This window comes from Protopterus annectens, chromosome 11.part0 (assembly GCF_019279795.1).
Source record: "Protopterus annectens isolate FY-2018-M chromosome 11.part0, PAN1.0, whole genome shotgun sequence".
NCBI lineage: Eukaryota > Metazoa > Chordata > Ceratodontiformes > Protopteridae > Protopterus > Protopterus annectens.
In genome coordinates, this window is record NC_056745.1 from 1,229,340,843 (window position 1) to 1,229,358,371 (window position 17,529).

Here is a 17,529-nt window from a genome sequence, read left to right on the forward strand (position 1 = left end):
GATGTCATAATCATGGTCTGAAACTAAATGCCAAAAAATGCATTATTGTATTTTTGGGGAGTCATTAACTGCCATATTGACAATACACACTTAAGAGATGCCCCAGTTGTTCAGAATTTGACAACTTATGGGGACAGTGACCTAACTTTTGGCAAACCTGCATCTGTTTTTGTGTGTAAAAAGTCCTTCTATATTGCACAGGTTAAAAACAAAGAGATTGTGTCAAGATCCAGGTTGGAACTGCCCACATTATCCCAGTCATTGAATATAATGCCGTTTGTCATGTATCTCTACAGACACATGCAACAACTTGAACGTCCACAGTGATATCTTACTAAATAGATACAAGGCCTAAACAACATGTCCTACATGGACTGACTTAAAGCACTGGCACTATTCTCGGCATCCTATAGACTGCTAAGAGTTGACCTGTGTCTGGCATACAAGGCATCCTGCAATCCAGTACTTGTGTTTTAACTGCACATCAACAAGTCAAATGACATCAGAAATACTGGGGCTAGGGATTCCAACCTCTTCTGCAACATCAATACAATGGTTTGGAGGGATGGGTATATTTTGCAGAAGATAATGCTGCTGTGGAACAGGCTATCCATCCACATAAAAGAAAGTTCATCCCTGCCAATTTTCAACTGAAACTTAGATGTATTGATGGGAAATATACATACAGATCTATGGTATGATCCTAGCTGCTCTCACTTGGGATAATACATAATTATCAACCTTGGGATGGGTAAGGCCAATCTATAACCAAATAGGATATGTTATTTCAAACACAAAAAGGGAAAAGTACAGTTGTGTACCTACCATATATGTAGATGTTCAAGTGTATTCACTGTTGCAGTCATTACAATTGGGTTATCCTGCTGGCAGGCCACCAGCAGTCAGCCTGAATTCCAAAGTCTAGGTCTGGCATCGGTTGTTGTCACCTCCTCCCTGACGTCAGTGCTCCAGGGGTATAAAAGATGCAGCCGACGCCATTTTCTTCAGTTTTACTTGCCCCAGATGTCAGGTGCCCCTAAAATGGTAGGCTAAATTATGCCAATAAGCATGCATGCACAAAAAACAGCTCTTCCTTCATCTACAAGCAAATACACCACATAGGTTGCATAGAATAGAGAAGTACAGATAAGTTCCAGCAAAGGAAAAGGGGGATGGTGGGAGGGTAACCTGGACTGCAACAGTGAATACACTCGAACATCTACATTTATGGTAGGTGCACAACTGTACTATGTTCATCGTGTTTCACTGTTGCAGTCATTACAATTGGGTTGAATCCCAAAGCTAAGGTTGGGAGGCTGGTGCTAAATAGGATTAGGAGAGGCTATCAGGCCCTGTAGAACTGCAGTGGCAAAGCCTGCCCTGGATTTAGAGTAGAGAGGTAAATGATAGTGCTTTGTAAAAGTATGCACTGAACTCCAAGTTGCAGCCTCTAAGATGTCTTTGGTTGGTACTCCTCTGAGGAAGGCTGCTGAAGTGGCTGCTGCTCTGATTGAATGTGGCCTAATGCACTTAGGCACTGATTTGCCATGCTGTGAATAGCAGAAACAAATGCAGTGACCTATCCACTTTGAAATAGTCTGTTTTGAGATAGGCTTTCCTTGTGATCCTGCAGCATATGCCACTAGAAGTTGTTTAGTCTTTCTGAAAGCTTTGGTTCTGTCCAAGTAGAAGCGCAGCTGCCTGTGAATGTCCAAAGAATGCAGAATTCTCTTACCCTTATTCTGTGGGTTTGGATAAAAGGTAGGCAAATGAATTGTTTGGTTAAGGGCCACACTGGACACTACCTTAGGCATAAATGTAGGGTTTGTGCGCAGAGAAACCCTGTCAGGATGGAAAATGATAAAAGGTTTCACAGCCATGAGTGCCTGCAACTCTGAGACTTGTCTAGCAGAGGTTATTGCTAAGAGCAGAGCTGTTTTCCAGGATAAGAATTTAATATCAGCTGTAGAGGCTGGTTCAAACGGAGGCAGTGTGAGTTTTTCCAAGACATAATTGAGGTCCCATGCAGGTATTGGTGCTCTCCTTGGGGGTCTTATATTTTTGGCCCATCTGAGGTACCGCCTTAGTAATGGATGAGAAAAAAATAGGTGGTTCTGTATTGTAATGAGCTGAAATGGCAGAGGCATGAATTTTAATTGATGAAAAAGAAAGGCCTTTATCAAGCATCTCAGTTAAGTATTGCAAAATCTGAGGAATATTTGGAACAATCATGTCAAAACCTTGTGCCTGGTTCCAAGCACAGAATCTCTTCCATTTTTCTGCATAAGATTTTCTGGTGCTAGTCCTCCTGGCCTCCAAAATAACATCCATCACTGCTTTAGAGAGAGGTATGCCTTGACTATCTACATTATCCGCCATGCTGCCAGGTTTAAGGTACTGAGTTGGCTGTGCAGTATTTGACTGTCTTGTTGGGTCAATAAGTGAGGAACTTGAGGTAAAATCCAAGCTGGGCATTGAGACAAGCTCTTTAGGATTGGGTACCAGTGCTGGCGGGGCCAGTCTGGGGCAATCAGTATAATTTTTGGTTTCTCTTGTCTGACCTTGAGGAGTACCTTGGGAAGGAGAGGCAGAGGAGGAAAGGCATATACTGTTAGATCTTTCCAGCTGAAAGATGGAGCATCCACTTTCCATGCTTGCTTGTGATAAGTCCTTGTGCAGAATTTCTGTAGTTGGTAGTTGTGAGGAGAGGCATATAGGTCTATGTCCGGGCATCCCCAGTTCCTTGTTATCATGGTGAAGACTTGTGGATCCAATTTCCACTCGTGGGGATCCATTAGGTTTCTGCTTAGTTTGTCTGCCAGAGTATTTGTCCTTCCCGGCAGGAATTGTGCTTGCAGATGTACTTGGTAAGTCAATGCTGTGTCCCACAAGTTCAAGGCTAGCCTGCAGAGGGGGTAGGAATGTGTGCCTCCCTGCTTGTTTATGTACCACATAACTGTAGTATTGTCTGTCCTTATCAGTAGTTGTCCTGGATGAAGTAGATCCTTGAAGGCTGTCAGGGCATTCTGAACAGCTAGCATCTCTTTTTGATTGATATGTAGATGCATTTGACTTGCGGACCATGTGCCCTGAATACATCTTCCTGCCATATGGGCCCCCCAGGCATTATCTGATGCATCTGTTGTCAATGTCTTCCTGGCTGTGGGTAAGGTGAATGGCTGTCCCATGTTGTGATGACAGACTTTTGCCCACCATCGAAACTCCTGTTGCAGGCAGGGAATGAGGGTGATTATTGTTTCCAGGCTGTGGCAATGTTGAGTCCAAACACTTTTTAGATACCATTGAAGTTTCCTCATATGCAGTCTTGCATATGGAATTAGCAGAATGCAGGATGCTATGAAGCCCAAAGCCTGCAGAATTTTTCTTGCAGATAACTGGGTCTTTGTTGCCAACATTTTGAAATAAGTAGTCAGTTGTCTGTGTTTGTCTGGTGTGAGATAAGCCATCTGGGCAGTTGTATTTAAGCTTGCACCCAGGAATATTATCGCTTGAGAGGGTACGAGTTTTGATTTCTTTTCGTTTACCTAGACCTGTTAGTAATCTTTTTACAAATGTCAGATGCTATAATAGAATGTCCTTGTTCTCTGATCTCTGATTGAATAAGGCAGGCGTCCAAGTAAGGATATATTTGTATTCCTCTTTGTCTGAAAAAAGCAATCACTGGCGCCAGGCATTTTGTGAAGACCCTGGGCACAGTAGATAAGCCAAAGGGCAGTGCAGTGAATTGGTAATGCATTGAGCCAGCTATAAATCTGAGGTATCTTCTGCATGATTGTCTGATTGGGACATGCAGGTATGCCTCTTTTAGGTCTAAAGTCACAAGCCAAGCCCTCTTGCCCAGCATGGGCAGAAGCTGCTGCAGAGGTAACATTTTGAATTTTGGAATATCCAGGAATGTGTTTAGGATAGACAGGTCCAGTATTGGTCTCCAGGCTTTGTCCTTTCTGGGCACCAAGAATAGCCTTGAGTAGAATCCTAGTCCCTGCTCTTGCTGTGGTACCAACTGAATAGCTCTCATGTCCATGAGGGATGAAACTTGTTTTTGTGCCTCTGCCCATTGATTGCGTGGCAGATCTGGCATACCGTTTGGCCTTGGCAGGGTGTGAAAGTGGAACCTGTAGCCTTGTGATATGATATTTAGGACCCATTTGTCCTAGGTGATCTTGTGCCAGTTTTGTGAAAAAAAGTGCTAGTTTTCCCCCCAAAGGGACTGCCAGAAGATAAGTGCTTGGTGCTGTCAGGGAAAAGTCATTGAGACTGTTTCCTGTATGGCTGTGATTTTTCCTCTCTGCTTTTGGAGGTAGAAGCACCCCATTGTTTAGGCCTGTATGAGCCTTGGGGCTGTGATCTGCCTCTGGGGTGTCTGTATCTGCCTCTTTGTGGCCTGTCTGACACTGGAAAGGACCAATTCTTTGTAGGCCAGTTCCTGCTAAATCTGGGAGGTTGTACCTGCAAGAAATCCTTGACTGTTTGCATAGATTTAGCTTTGTCCTCCATTTTCTTCAACACCTCTTCTGCTTTAACACCAAACAAAGTATCATGCTGTAATGGAGCATCTAATAGTTTTGCTTTGACATGATCAGGAAGATTCTGTTCTTTTAACCAAGCATGCCTCCTAATGACAGAACTCATAACAGCGGCTCTGCAAGAGGCCTCTAGAGAATCAAAACCACATTGCAAAGTATGCTTTCCTACTTGTTCAACTACATGTAATAAATTCTGCATTTCTTTGTTTTCTGCACATTCTGAATTTGTTAACATTTTCTGTTTAAGCAGTGACATAAGATATTGCTGATATTTAAGCATATGGAATTGGCAATTTAAAGCTCTTACAGCCAAGGTAGCAGAAGTATAAATCTTTTTCCCTCATCTGTCCAGGGTCCTAGAATCCCTATCAGAGGGGATAGGGTTTTTTGCAGTGGAAGCCTTGACCCCTTTGTGACATTGAGAGATGGTTTCTGGGTCAGCATCAGGGTTTTTATAAAGAAATTTATGTGAATCAGGAAACCTGTAGTATCTGTCTGGCTTAACAGGGGCTGGTGGTAAAGAGTCTGGAGATAAAACAGGTGGGATAGCAAGGGGCCTGTGCTGAGGTAATAAAAGGAAGTCTCTAAGCCTTTTCTTGGATTCTGAGTAATCTTGGTTCTCCCAGTGGAAATGCTCCCTCATAGTATGCAGAGTCTCCCCAAAAGAATAATCCTCAGGAGGAGAGGCTGGAGGGATAGATTCTTCAGCATCAGAATACTCATAGGGAGGAATAGAATATTCCTGTTCAGAAGAGGAATCAGAGGAAATGGAAACCTGGTCTGAAGATTCGTATTCTATATCTTGCCTAGGCCTCTTATCAGGAGGGGGATGGGAACCCCTGATCAAAGTAATTAGGTCTTTGGCTATTTTAAGCATCTGTTTTTTAGGCATGGTGGCCTGTCCTGGAGAATGCTGTACTTGTTTCTTTGTCTTTAGAACTGCTTTAGTCTTTGCCTTTGAAGCTGAAGTAGGTTTCACATATAACTGTGTAGGCCTGAAAACACCCTCAGAAGCCGATGCCTGCTCAGTGGCTCTGGACCCATTTGAGGGAATAGGTTCCGAGTGTCCAATACCTTGAGTTTTCAGCTGCCTAGTCAGCTCCACGTGGGAGTAGGAAGCGGCCTGCGGCTCTGAGGTAGCGGGTGTCAGGGGCTGCGAAAGCACCTCCCTGAGAACCGGCGAACCAGCGACAGGCCTAGCGGGAGCCTCATCGTCGGTTTTGGACCTCAGATGCCTGTCCTTTTCTTTTTCTTTGCGCTTTTTATAAACTCCGATAGTCAGCTGTTCTGCCAGCATTATATAATTGAATCTTCTGCCAAAGTAATGAAATGCAAAATCGTACCGACACTTAATAGTGCGTTGGTTAAATCTAGCACAAAACCGACAACTAGCAATGTTGTGATCAGGGCCTAGGCAAGGAATACAGTAAGAGTGAAAATCCTTATGAGGTATTTGCTTCCCACAAGAAATACAATTATTAACTTTTTCTGACATCGGTCTGGAGCAACAAAAAAGTTTCCACAATGGGGTAATTAGCTTTAATGAAGACTTCGGATCTGAAATTCGAATTCAAAAATCTCAGGAGTCGGCCGACCGTCACTTACGAACTGCTTTTGCTTTGGGCACCGCACGGCAAGAAAGACTGAAGAAAATGGCGTTGGTTGCATCTTTTATACCCTTAGCGCACTGATGTCAGGGAGGAGGCGACAGCGACCGACGCCGGACCTAGACTTTGGAATTCAGGCCGACTGCGGGTAGCCTGCCAGCAGGATAACCCAATTGTAATGACTGCAACAGTGAAACACGATGAACATCTGGTCAGGCTTAAAATGGCCTGCAAGGCAGCTAGCCTAGTGTACTTACTGACAAATCTATGAACTTATAACAGAAAACAAAATACTTACTTGAAAATGTTGAAATACCAGTTAGAGCAACAAAGGGAACCAAAGAGATGTCTTACTTATGAAATTTGGTCACTTAAATGGAATAACTAATTAATGAAAATTAGCAATTAATCTAAAGCTCATATAATAGGAAAATACATCCACAGGGCTCATCTCATGTGGGAAATGACAATGTATGTTGAGTAGAGAGACATTCTTTTTTGTCTAACATATTGACAAACTGTAGAATATTAATATATCATTAGTTTACAGGAAGGAAATATAACACTTGTCAACAAAACCTACTAAAATTTCATTAAGCAAATTAGAATTCCAATATGAAATTTTACTCTTATGTACTTAACAAGAATCCTGCTTTTCAACACTTACTTTTAACAATGAAAATTACACAGTTGAAACCAGCACTCGAGTAACAGGCATAACATACAGACTTTTTAAGAGAAGCCGATGCCTAGGAGACTTAACACAGTATGTTATCAAGCATCAAGGTTTATCAGTGGTTGTTCCTTTTACCAGATAGAGATTACGAGCAGAGTTAAATGTTACATGTACATGTTACCAGTCCACTAGTAATCATACAGAAAATAATGTCTGGGTCATAATGGGCTGCTACATCTATGCAAGCACCATCAGCCTGCAGTGAATGCGCACCATCAAGAAAGCACAGCACAGAATATGTATCCATGTCATCACAAGACTGGGAAATGAGAGTGTCACCAAGGCACAAAAACCACATTCATAGTGTCTGCTTGCAATGGTCATTGACATTTACCTGACCAAATCTACTGTTCTGCTTTCAAGATACTTTATTCAGACTTTAATCTTATCTCTCTGATTTAGCTCAGCACTGACACTTTGCTTGCTTAATATATAATATGCTATATTCTATCCTCAATGGGATACACTCAAAATAGTATTACTTTTTAATAGCAAGTCTTCATCATAATATTTTACTGTACAAAATAAATAGGTCTTTATCAGTTGCTTTGCAAATAACAGAAATCATTGCATACAATGACAACAGAAAATATTAATTCTCTGTAGATCAAAGCCATTCAGACTGAAAGTGATAACATTAAGGTTTGCAGGTTGGGGAGTGTCCACGAAATAGCATTATAAGATGTTTGTATCTGCAGTCAGACATTGAAACAGTTCCAGTGGTTATCTATATCCAAATTTTTACACCCCTCTCCCGTTAATCTAATGTGTCCAGGGTACGATCCACTGCCCTGAGCCATTCATTCCCTCTAAGGCTCTGGACACTGCAACAGTAAGGCTTTGTTATTATGCCGTACCATTCCTTTTTACTCACTGGCCAGCTCACATTAGGCAATGAAATGAAGGTCAGGAGAGGTACATGTGCTTCCCCTGTATGCCTGTCTACAGAAGCATTTCTGTGCCCTATATCATAACTGTGACCTGCTACCTGCTTCCCAGCATGGAAGATAATAATGCTTGCTGATTCAAATTTCTATAAAGACTAACATACAGGTATATCCCTTATCCCATCTGATCTAATTACACTGTAGCTTTCACATCAAAAGGTACAGTTTCTAGTGTTACTGACAAGGAAAATGGCCTGCAGAATTATAAATGGTAATTGTGAAATTAAACTATAGGGAAAGCACACCACTAAAATAGTATCTTCTCAGTTCAAACTATCAACCCCTGTGAAGGTCAGGAAAACTTATACATGGGAGTTAAAGGAGGGGACAACACCTATAACTGCTTAAATAAGAGAAGTGGAAACACTATGAGTGTAAAACACACAAGACTAACAATAAGAAGAAAAATGCCTGATAATAGTGTCACTTCCGATAGGTAAGACAAAAGTCATGAGTATTATGTTCATGTTTTACAGTGACAGTATTATGTACAAACAAGCGCTTATTCATTATAGTAATGTGTATCAAACAGGAAATGTGTTTATGCCTTCTCTTTTAGTTCGTTTTTATTACTAGGTTACTTGTATGAACTCAGGAGGTACGACTTGTCTGGCATGCGTTTGACGGAATGCTGGTGATTCAAGCTGTGAGCCCATTGGTTTAATGATACTGCAGTTGTGTATTAGATTGTTATTAATGCAAAACAGGTTATATGAGATGACAAATGTTTGAATCCATAGCATACCGAAGTGTCTAAATGACCACATATTAGAATATGAATGCTTCTCAATGTGTGTGTGTGTGTGTGTGTGTGTGTGTGTGTGTGTGTGTGTGTGTGTGTGTGTGTGTGTATGTGTTTATGGCCAACTCATCATACTTATACTTGTAAAACAGGAAAACAAGTATATTACAGTTCATCTGTAATTACCATGACAATTAGGTAAAACAAACAACAGCAGAAATATACACGTCCAAAATATACAAAGACTACTCTGCACAGAGAAGGAGAGATGTGCAATTCAAAGTGGTAGAAACATACTGGAAAAAGACAGAAGACACAGTGTAAGAGACAAGTATTGGCACTGGTACACAGGTACAAATGACAGCAGGTCTGAGAAGTTTATACAAGCATGACCACTTGGATGTTAAGAAACATAAAGGTTATACCAACAACATTACAGAACCAACAACATTACAGAGCACAAAGTGCAATCAAGATGGTACAGATAAATATGACTCGTGAAAATATGTATTGTATATGCTACCTGAGTCTTACAGGGATTAGCACAGCTAAGAAGGATAATACTTGGGTAGTAGGTTCTTACAATGCTTTATTGACACCAACTACAACAGGCAGCACTATGAGAAAAGTACAGTTGTGTATACCTACCATAAATGTAGATGTTCGAGTGTCTTCACTGTTGCAGTCATAACTGTTGGGTACTCCTGCCGGCAGGCAGCCCGAGGTTGGCCAGAATATCAAAGTCTGGGTCCGGCGTCGGCTGAATCAGCAAGTATCCTGATGTCAGAACGCATGGGTATAAAGCTGACAGCCGACGCCATCTTCTCCAGCCTTTCTTGCCCCTGATGTCAGAAGCCCCCATAAAACCAAAAGGTGTCCCAAGGGAAACACAAATACACCAGAAAGGTAGTGGAAAAGGAAACAAAGTAAGCAAAAAGAAAAAAAGAGGGGTCTGGAGGGAAGGAAACACCGACTGCAACAGTGAAGACACTCGAACATCTACATTTATGGTAGGTATACACAACTGTACTATGTCCTTCGTGTTTCACTGTTGCAGTCATAACTGTAGGGTAGAATCCCAAAGCTGAGAACACGGGAGGAGGTTATGAAGAAGAAGGAGCAGCTAGAAGACCCTGCAAAACAGCAGAGGCAAAGCCTGCCCTAGACTTAGAGTACAAAGGGAGGTTATAGTGCTTGGAAAAGGTATGCACAGAGCTCCAAGTGGCAGCCTCCAGAATGTCCTTGGTAGGAACACCTCTGAGAAAGGCTGCTGAAGTGGCAGCTGCTCTAGTAGAATGAGTCCTGACAGTACCTGGAATCTGTTTTCCATGAAGAGAGTAACAATATCTTATTCCATGAGCAATCCATTTGGAAATAGTTTGCTTAGAAATAGCTTTACCTAGAGAACTGGAAGCAAATGAGATAAGCAATTGATCTGATTTTCTGAAATCTTTAGTTTTGTCCAGGTAAAACGTAGTTGCCTGTGTACGTCCAATGAATGCAAAATCCTTTCCCCCTTATTTTGGGGTTTTGGGAAAAAGGTAGGAAGGTGAATAGTCTGATTTAGAGCCACTCTAGAAACTACCTTAGGCAAAAAAGTAGGATTGGTCCTCAAGGAAACTCTGTCCTGATGGAAGATGAGGTATGGTTCCACGGCCATGAGGGCTTGTAACTCAGACACCCTTCTGGCAGAAGTCAAGGCCAACAAGATAGCTGTCTTCCAGGATAAGAACTTAATATCTGCAGAGGTAGCAGGCTCAAAAGGAGGCAAAGTAAGCTTTTCCAAGACATAGTTGAGATCCCAAGGAGGGACAGGAGGAGATCTAGGAGGTCTTAAATTCTTAGCTCCTCTCAGAAATTGTCTAACCAGCTGGTGGGAAAAAATGGGAGGATCACAATTGAAATGAGCCGAAATAGCAGAAGCATGAATTTTAATGGAAGAAAAGGAAAGACCTTTAAACAAAAGGTCTGAGAGATAAAGTAAAATAGAGGGAATATCAGGTATTAAAGGATCAGAGCCACGATCTTGCATCCAAATACAAAATCTTTTCCATTTAGAAGCATAAGATTTCCTTGTACTAGGACGCCTAGCTTCCAAAAGAATATCCAAAACTTGTTTAGGAAGAGAAGAAGGAATCAATTGCCTTTGATGAGCCAAGCTGCCAGGCAGAGAGTCTTGATTTGAGAGTGAAATACCTGACCCTGATGCTGGGACAGTAGAGAATGGGTCAGAGGAAGACTCCAAGGGGGTTCCAAGCAAAGGTGCAGTAGAGTTGGGTACCAAAACTGACAAGGCCAATTTGGAGCTATCAAAATGATCAGACTGGGTTTGTCCAGTTTTATTTTTAGCAATACCCGAGGTAGAAGAGGAAGAGGAGGGAAGGCATATCCCGAAAGATTCCTCCAGCTGAAGGACAGGGCATCCACTTTCCAAGCTGTCTTGTGGAAGGACCTGGTGCAAAAAAGAGGCAACTGATGGTTGAGATGGGATGCAAACAGATCTGAGGACAGCCCCAAACTGCAGTTATCTTGCTGAATAAATTGGGGTCCAACATCCATTCGTGAGGATCCAAAATGTTTCTGCTTAGGCTGTCTGCTAAAAGATTCTGATTTCCTGGAATGAACTGTGCCTGAAGATCCAGATTCAAATTTAGGGCTGTGTCCCATAAAGTCATGGCAAGTCTGCAAAGGGGGTAAGAGTGAGAGCCCCCTTGCTTGTTTATGTACCACATGACTGTGGTATTGTCTGTTCGAACTAGCAGAGGTCCTGGCTTCAAAAGAGTCTGGAAGGCTAGAAGAGCATTTTGGACTGCTAACATTTCTTTCAAGTTGATGTGCCATAGAAGGTGTTTGTTTGTCCAAGAGCCCTGTTGGCATTTGTCTAGAAAATGAGCTCACCAAGCATAATCCGAGGCATCCGTGGTTATGATCTGAGTAGGTTGAGGAAAACAAAAGGGCTTCCCTTCGTTCAAAACACACGCCCTGGACCACCAAAGGAATTCCTTCTGGAGGCAGGGAATCAGTGGAATCATTGTATCCAGACTGTGGCAATGCTGCAACCATACACTCTTTAGGTACCATTGAAGTTTCCTCATGTGAAGCCTCGCATTTGGAATCAACAGGATGCAAGAGGCCATGTAGCCCAATGCCTGCAGGAATTTCCTTGCAGTGAGCAGAGTCAATGTTGCCAAGGTCTTGAAGACTGGAGCCAACTGTAACTGTTTTTCTGGAGTAAGGAAGGCCATCTGTAAACTTGTGTCTAGAAGAGCTCCCAAAAATGTCATTCGTTGAGAAAGAATCAAATGTGACTTTTTTGTGTTCACTGAGAATCCCAGTAGTAGGAGAAGACGTTAAACAAAATGCAGGTGTTGAAGTAAAAGGTCTTTGCTGTCTGCCTGAATTAGACAGTCTGCAGTAAGCTACTACTGGAGCCAGGCATTTGGTAAAAACTCTGGGTGCAGTAGATAAGCCAAATGGCAGTACAGAGAATTGGAAGTGTCTCGAGCCTGCCTTGAATCTGAGGTACTTTCTGCATTGTTGCCTTATGAGGACATGTAAGTAAGCCTCTTTTAAGTCCAATGTTACCATCCAAGCATCTTGTGAGAGCATTGGGAGAAGTTGTTGAAGTGTAAGCATCTTGAATTTTGGAATTTCCAAAAAGGTGTTTAATATTGAGAGGTCCAGAATAGGTCTCCAGGAGTTTTGTTTTCTTGGGACCAGAAAAAGTCTTGAGTAAAAACCTTTCCCCACCTCTAGAGGTGGAACAGGTTCTATGGCTCTTAAGGCTAATAAAGTGTCCACTTGATTTAAGGCCTCTGTCCATTGATGTTTTGGCAGATCTGGCCAGCCGGAAGGCCTTGGCAGAGTGTGAAAGTGGAATCTGTATCCTTTTAAAATCACGTCTAACACCCATTTGTCCTGGGTAATGTGAGTCCAATTTTGGTAAAAAAAAGAAAGTTTTCCTCCGAGAGGGGCATCCAGGGAAGGAGGACCTGTAGCCCAACAGAAGGAGTCATTGGGTCTGCTTTCTTTGGGTTTGAGGTCTGTCTTCTCCCCTTCTAGGTGAAGAAGCAGTCCACTGTCTAGATCTGTAAGAGGCCTGAGCCTGCACCCGACCTCTGGAGCGTCTATATCTTCCCCTTTGAGGCCTGTCAGAAGTGGGAAAAGACCAATTTTTGGAGGGCCAATTTCTAGAAAATCTAGGAGGTTGTACTTGCAAAAAATCTTTTACAGTCTGCATAGACTTGGCTTTTTCTTCCATCTTTTTAATAACCTCCTCAGCCTTAGATCCAAATAAGACATCATGCTGAACAGGGGCATCTAGCAGTTTAGCCTTAACTTGTTCAGGTAAATTCTGCTCACGAAGCCAAGCATGTCTCCTGATAACAGTACCCGAGGCAGCAGCCCTGCAGGAAGCCTCTAAGGCATCAAAACCACAACGTAAACTATGTTTGCTAACTTGTTCAGTTGCATGCAACACATGCTGTAATTCCTTGTCCTCAGCACATGCAGGAAAGGTAGAAAGCCTTTGTTTTAAAACAGATAAAAGAAACTGTTGATACTTGAACATGTGAAACTGGCAATTTAAAGCTCTAATAGAAAGGGTAGCTGAAGTATAAACCTTTTTGCCCCACCTGTCCAAGGCACGAGAATCCTTTTCAGAGGGGATAGGATTCTTAGAGGAGGTGGCCTTAGCAGCCTTGGAACCCTGCAAAATAGTTTCAGGATCAGCAGAAGGGTTCTTAAATAAGAATTGATGGGAATCAGGGACCCTGTAAAATCTATCAGGCTTAGAAGGAGCAGGCGGCATGGAATCAGGATTCAAGTTAGCTTCAGAAAAGGCATCATCCACAATGTCAAGTACAGGAGGAATAGCTAAAGGCCTGTGTTGAGGGAGAAGAAGAAATTCCCTAAGTCTCTTTTTGGAAGCAGAATAATCCTGACCTTCCCAATGAAAATGCTCCCTTATCTCATGCAAGGTTTCCCCAAAAGAGAAATCTTCAGGGGGAGAGGCAGAGGGAACAGAATCCTCTGCATCCGAATCCTCATAAGGAGGAAAAGAGTAATCCTGATCAGAGGAAGAAACAGAAGATACAGAAGCCTGTTCAGAGGAATCATAAGGGATATCCTGTCTAGGCCTTTTCTCAGGAGGAGGGTGAGAGCCCCTAATCATAGATAATAAATCCTCAGCCATCCATAGTAATTGCTTCTGAGTCTTAGGAGCTGAATCCGAAGAAGCTTGAGCAGAAAGTCTAGGTTTAACAGGAGTCTTTGACTTAGCCTTTGCCTTTGTGGAAATAGTAATATGTGAAGGCCTGAAGACCCCCTCAGAAGCCGGTACCTGCACAGCGGTTCCGGACCCATCTGAAGGAGCGACGTCCGAAGGTCCTGCAGCAGACAAATTACTAGGCCTAGATGGCTCCCCATGGGAGTCCGTGTCGGCCATCGGTTCTGAAGTGGCAGACAACAGGGGCTGCAAAAGCGCCTCACTGATGACCGCCAAACCCGAAGCTGGCTCCGGCTGCAAAATATCCTGTTTGGACCTCGGAGGCCTGTCCTTGTCTTTGCGTTTCTTCTGTATTCCGGTAGTCGGTAAAGTATCTGACGACATCCTATAATTAAATCGTCTACCGAAGTAATTCAAGGCCCAATCGTACCTACGCTTGATAGTGCAAGAATTAAACCTGGCACAGAACCGACAGCAAGAAACGTCGTGGTCAGGGCCTAAGCAAGGTAGACAGTAAGAGTGGAAATCTTTATGAGGTATTTGTTTTCCACACGATACACAATTATTAACTTTTTCTGACATCGGAGGAGCAAGAAAAAGGTTTCCCCAACGGGGTACTTAACTTTGAGAAGAGAAGTAGAAAACTTCGGACCAACGACAATCACACCACGTTGTCTTGAAAACGCCAACCAACAACTTGCAAACTGCTATGCACTGCACGGCAAGAAAGACTGGAGAAGATGGCGTCGGCTTTCAGCTTTATACCCATGTGTTTTGACGTCAGGGTACTTGCTGATACAGCCGACCCCGGACCCAGACTTTGATATTCTGGCCGACCTCAGGCTGCCTGCCGGCAGGAGTACCCAACAGTTATAACTGCAACAGTGAAACATGAAGAACATCAAGAATGTTAGCTGACCACTGAGGTATGTGACTCACATACATCTGTCAGCAGCCAAAGGTGAGATAAACATAGTGGGTTTGGGGACCTGAGCACACTGCTGGCAGACGCACCAGGTAATCACAGATGCACACTCTTGAACTTTACAGAGATCTCTCTCAGTGGCTATGATTTATGCATGACAGTATGATTTTTGCATATAGATTTAGGCGTGGTCCTCCAACATTTACTAAAGTTCCTCATAAAGTAAAACTTATTTAACAGAACGTGCATTATTAAATAATTAAGCTTAAGGCTATACAAAGGCTTAGTAGTATTAATTATATGAATTATAGTACCTGAAGACATTAATTTATAAAAAACAGCAAACGACTACTCTTTTTGACCCTCTGCTGATTTTTACATGCTAGCACTATGATTTAATGTACGAAGGTTGCGAGGTATTCTCAGATGTATCCTTGTTTGAACATAATGACCAGATATCATGCTTTCTTTCTGTAAAACATTAGGTGAGGGACTGCTAGTTGTTCCCAGAATTTGGCCTTAAACACAGGCAGTTCTTTGTTTTTGCATGCCTAGTTCTTCCCAAGACTCAGGTAGCATGTTCCTTGATAAAGCATGTGAATCTGAAATCCTCTTTTGAAGGTCTCTAAAGCACTATTTTTATGAGAGTCTTTATAAACTGAAATGCAGATTTTCTCTCATTATCTGAACTAAAATATATTTTTTTTAATTGTTATTATTTATTTAAAATATCTATTGCTCCCCAATTTATTGCATTTTCTCTGTGCAGAATTTTATATGATTTAGTTGTTGTTAATTGGTTTTGCGTACACTACATATGCACAAACACTGAAACACTGACTAAACTGAAAATACAATTTAAGGCTAAGGCTGGCCACAACCAAATGTGTTGCACTGAGCTACATTTGTTGATGAATACTCCCCACACAATGAAAATTCAAATTGTGGCAAAGAATGTATGCAAATGTTGGAGAGTGGTCGTCACCTAACATTACCAACCTCTCCTTTATTTTGTGTCTCTGAAATTGCTGTAGGACTGTGGTACCTTGCCATTGTCTTCACAATACTGCCCCCTGACTGAGTAACCCAGTCCATCACATAGGTCTCCATGTACCCTTCACAACTGTTGGCTAATACTGACACCAGCTTCATGCATATCATTGAACACAATGGAAATGTCAACAGTGATCAGGAAAACCAGTTTTTGGCACCACACATGCAAGACATTATACATATTTTTGATATACAATGCTGGCAGCAAACTATTATTATTAGCCTCCTTTTCCTCTTTAGCTACATTGGCTTTGTCCCCTTTTACCTTGTTTTGAATTTTCATCAAATACTTGTTTATCATAATAAATACTTTGCCAATGAACAATTAGAGATTAATCACCCTTTTGATTGTCTCAGTTTTGACCCTCACACATTTCAGCATAATACATACCCTGAAATCAATATTCACACATTTCGGCATAATCCATACACTGAAATTGACCCTCACATATTTCAGCATAATCCATACCCTGAAATCCCATACTATTTTTGTATTTGTCTCTGGTACCTTACCTTTTCCCCATACTCAAACCCATACATTGGCCTTATCATGGATGGTTAGTTAAGACCTCCTTCACCTACACATCTCTGACCCCTTGTTTCAGTCAGGTATAAATGATGCTTATTGATCCTTTAGGTGATGATGCCTGTCTCAAATGACCTTACCGTTGCAAATAATACAAAGACAATGGAACATCAAACAAGAATATTACATTCCTTTGAGTTTACTATATATCAAGTATGAGCTAAAGGTGTAGTCATTATACCATAAATGTCATCCATGGTGTACGTCTTTTTAAAATTATTTCAGGATTTTTAAGTGTACAGCACAGACACACGTGGTATCTAGGGTTGGGAGTGTTGAGAAGGTTACTACTTTTCCAGGTTGAAGATTTTTGTTTTCCATTAACAAGGCACTTTTATTGACTAGTCACTGAATAATCAAGAGTGTGCATGAAGTTGTTTCAGGAGCAAAAGTGCTAAAATGAAACAAGGGAAAGCAAGGAAATCCTATACAAGTGTAACAGCCATAAACATCAGCAGATAGCTTACAATCAAAATTGCCAAGACTTGAGTGCGCATGTCATGTGGGAAAAGGCATTTCCAAAGGAGCACAATGCCAAACTGGATTAATGTGACTTCATAATAATGAACATAAAGCTTGATTTGTTATTATGAGTTCAGCATTGTGAATGGAAATCGTGGTACAGTGAGGACCAGGGAACTTACCCCTTTCCTCACTGTAGTGCAATCTCAGAGTTGGTATATATATATATATATATATATATATATATATATATATATATATATATATATATATATATATATAATTTGCATGGAGTGTTGGGGGAGCAGGAGGTTCCTTCCTGCTAAAACATAAAAGGACTTTCAAAACCAGATGTCTGGTATGTCAACTGCTGAATGTCGTGGTTACGATGTTCGACAAATAGGCTAAATTTTGCTTTCAGTTTCGGGATTTTTGTTCGTTGTTTTCACTGAAATAATTTTTGCCTTTGAGATTATGACAATAAACCACTGATAACATATTGTATCGATCTGTGCCATCATGCACAAAAAAGTGAGTTACCTAAAAATAAGTTGCATAAGAGAAGATTCCTCACTAACTCTGCTTTACAATACAAGCCATCCCATGGTTAACTTGAGACAGAACTGAAACTAAAAAAAACACTAAGAGAAATGCTCAAGAGTGAATGAAGAAATAAAGACTTACTTCAAAAATCATA

At 41.7% G+C, this 17,529-nt stretch overlaps 1 protein-coding gene across 5 annotated transcripts in view; it reads right to left on the bottom strand.

Moving 5' to 3' along the window:
- SHANK3 (SH3 and multiple ankyrin repeat domains 3) overlaps positions 1–17,529 on the bottom strand; it is a 7,266,504-nt gene that overhangs the window by 4,354,376 nt on the left and 2,894,599 nt on the right. The gene's annotated exons all lie outside the window — the stretch shown is intronic.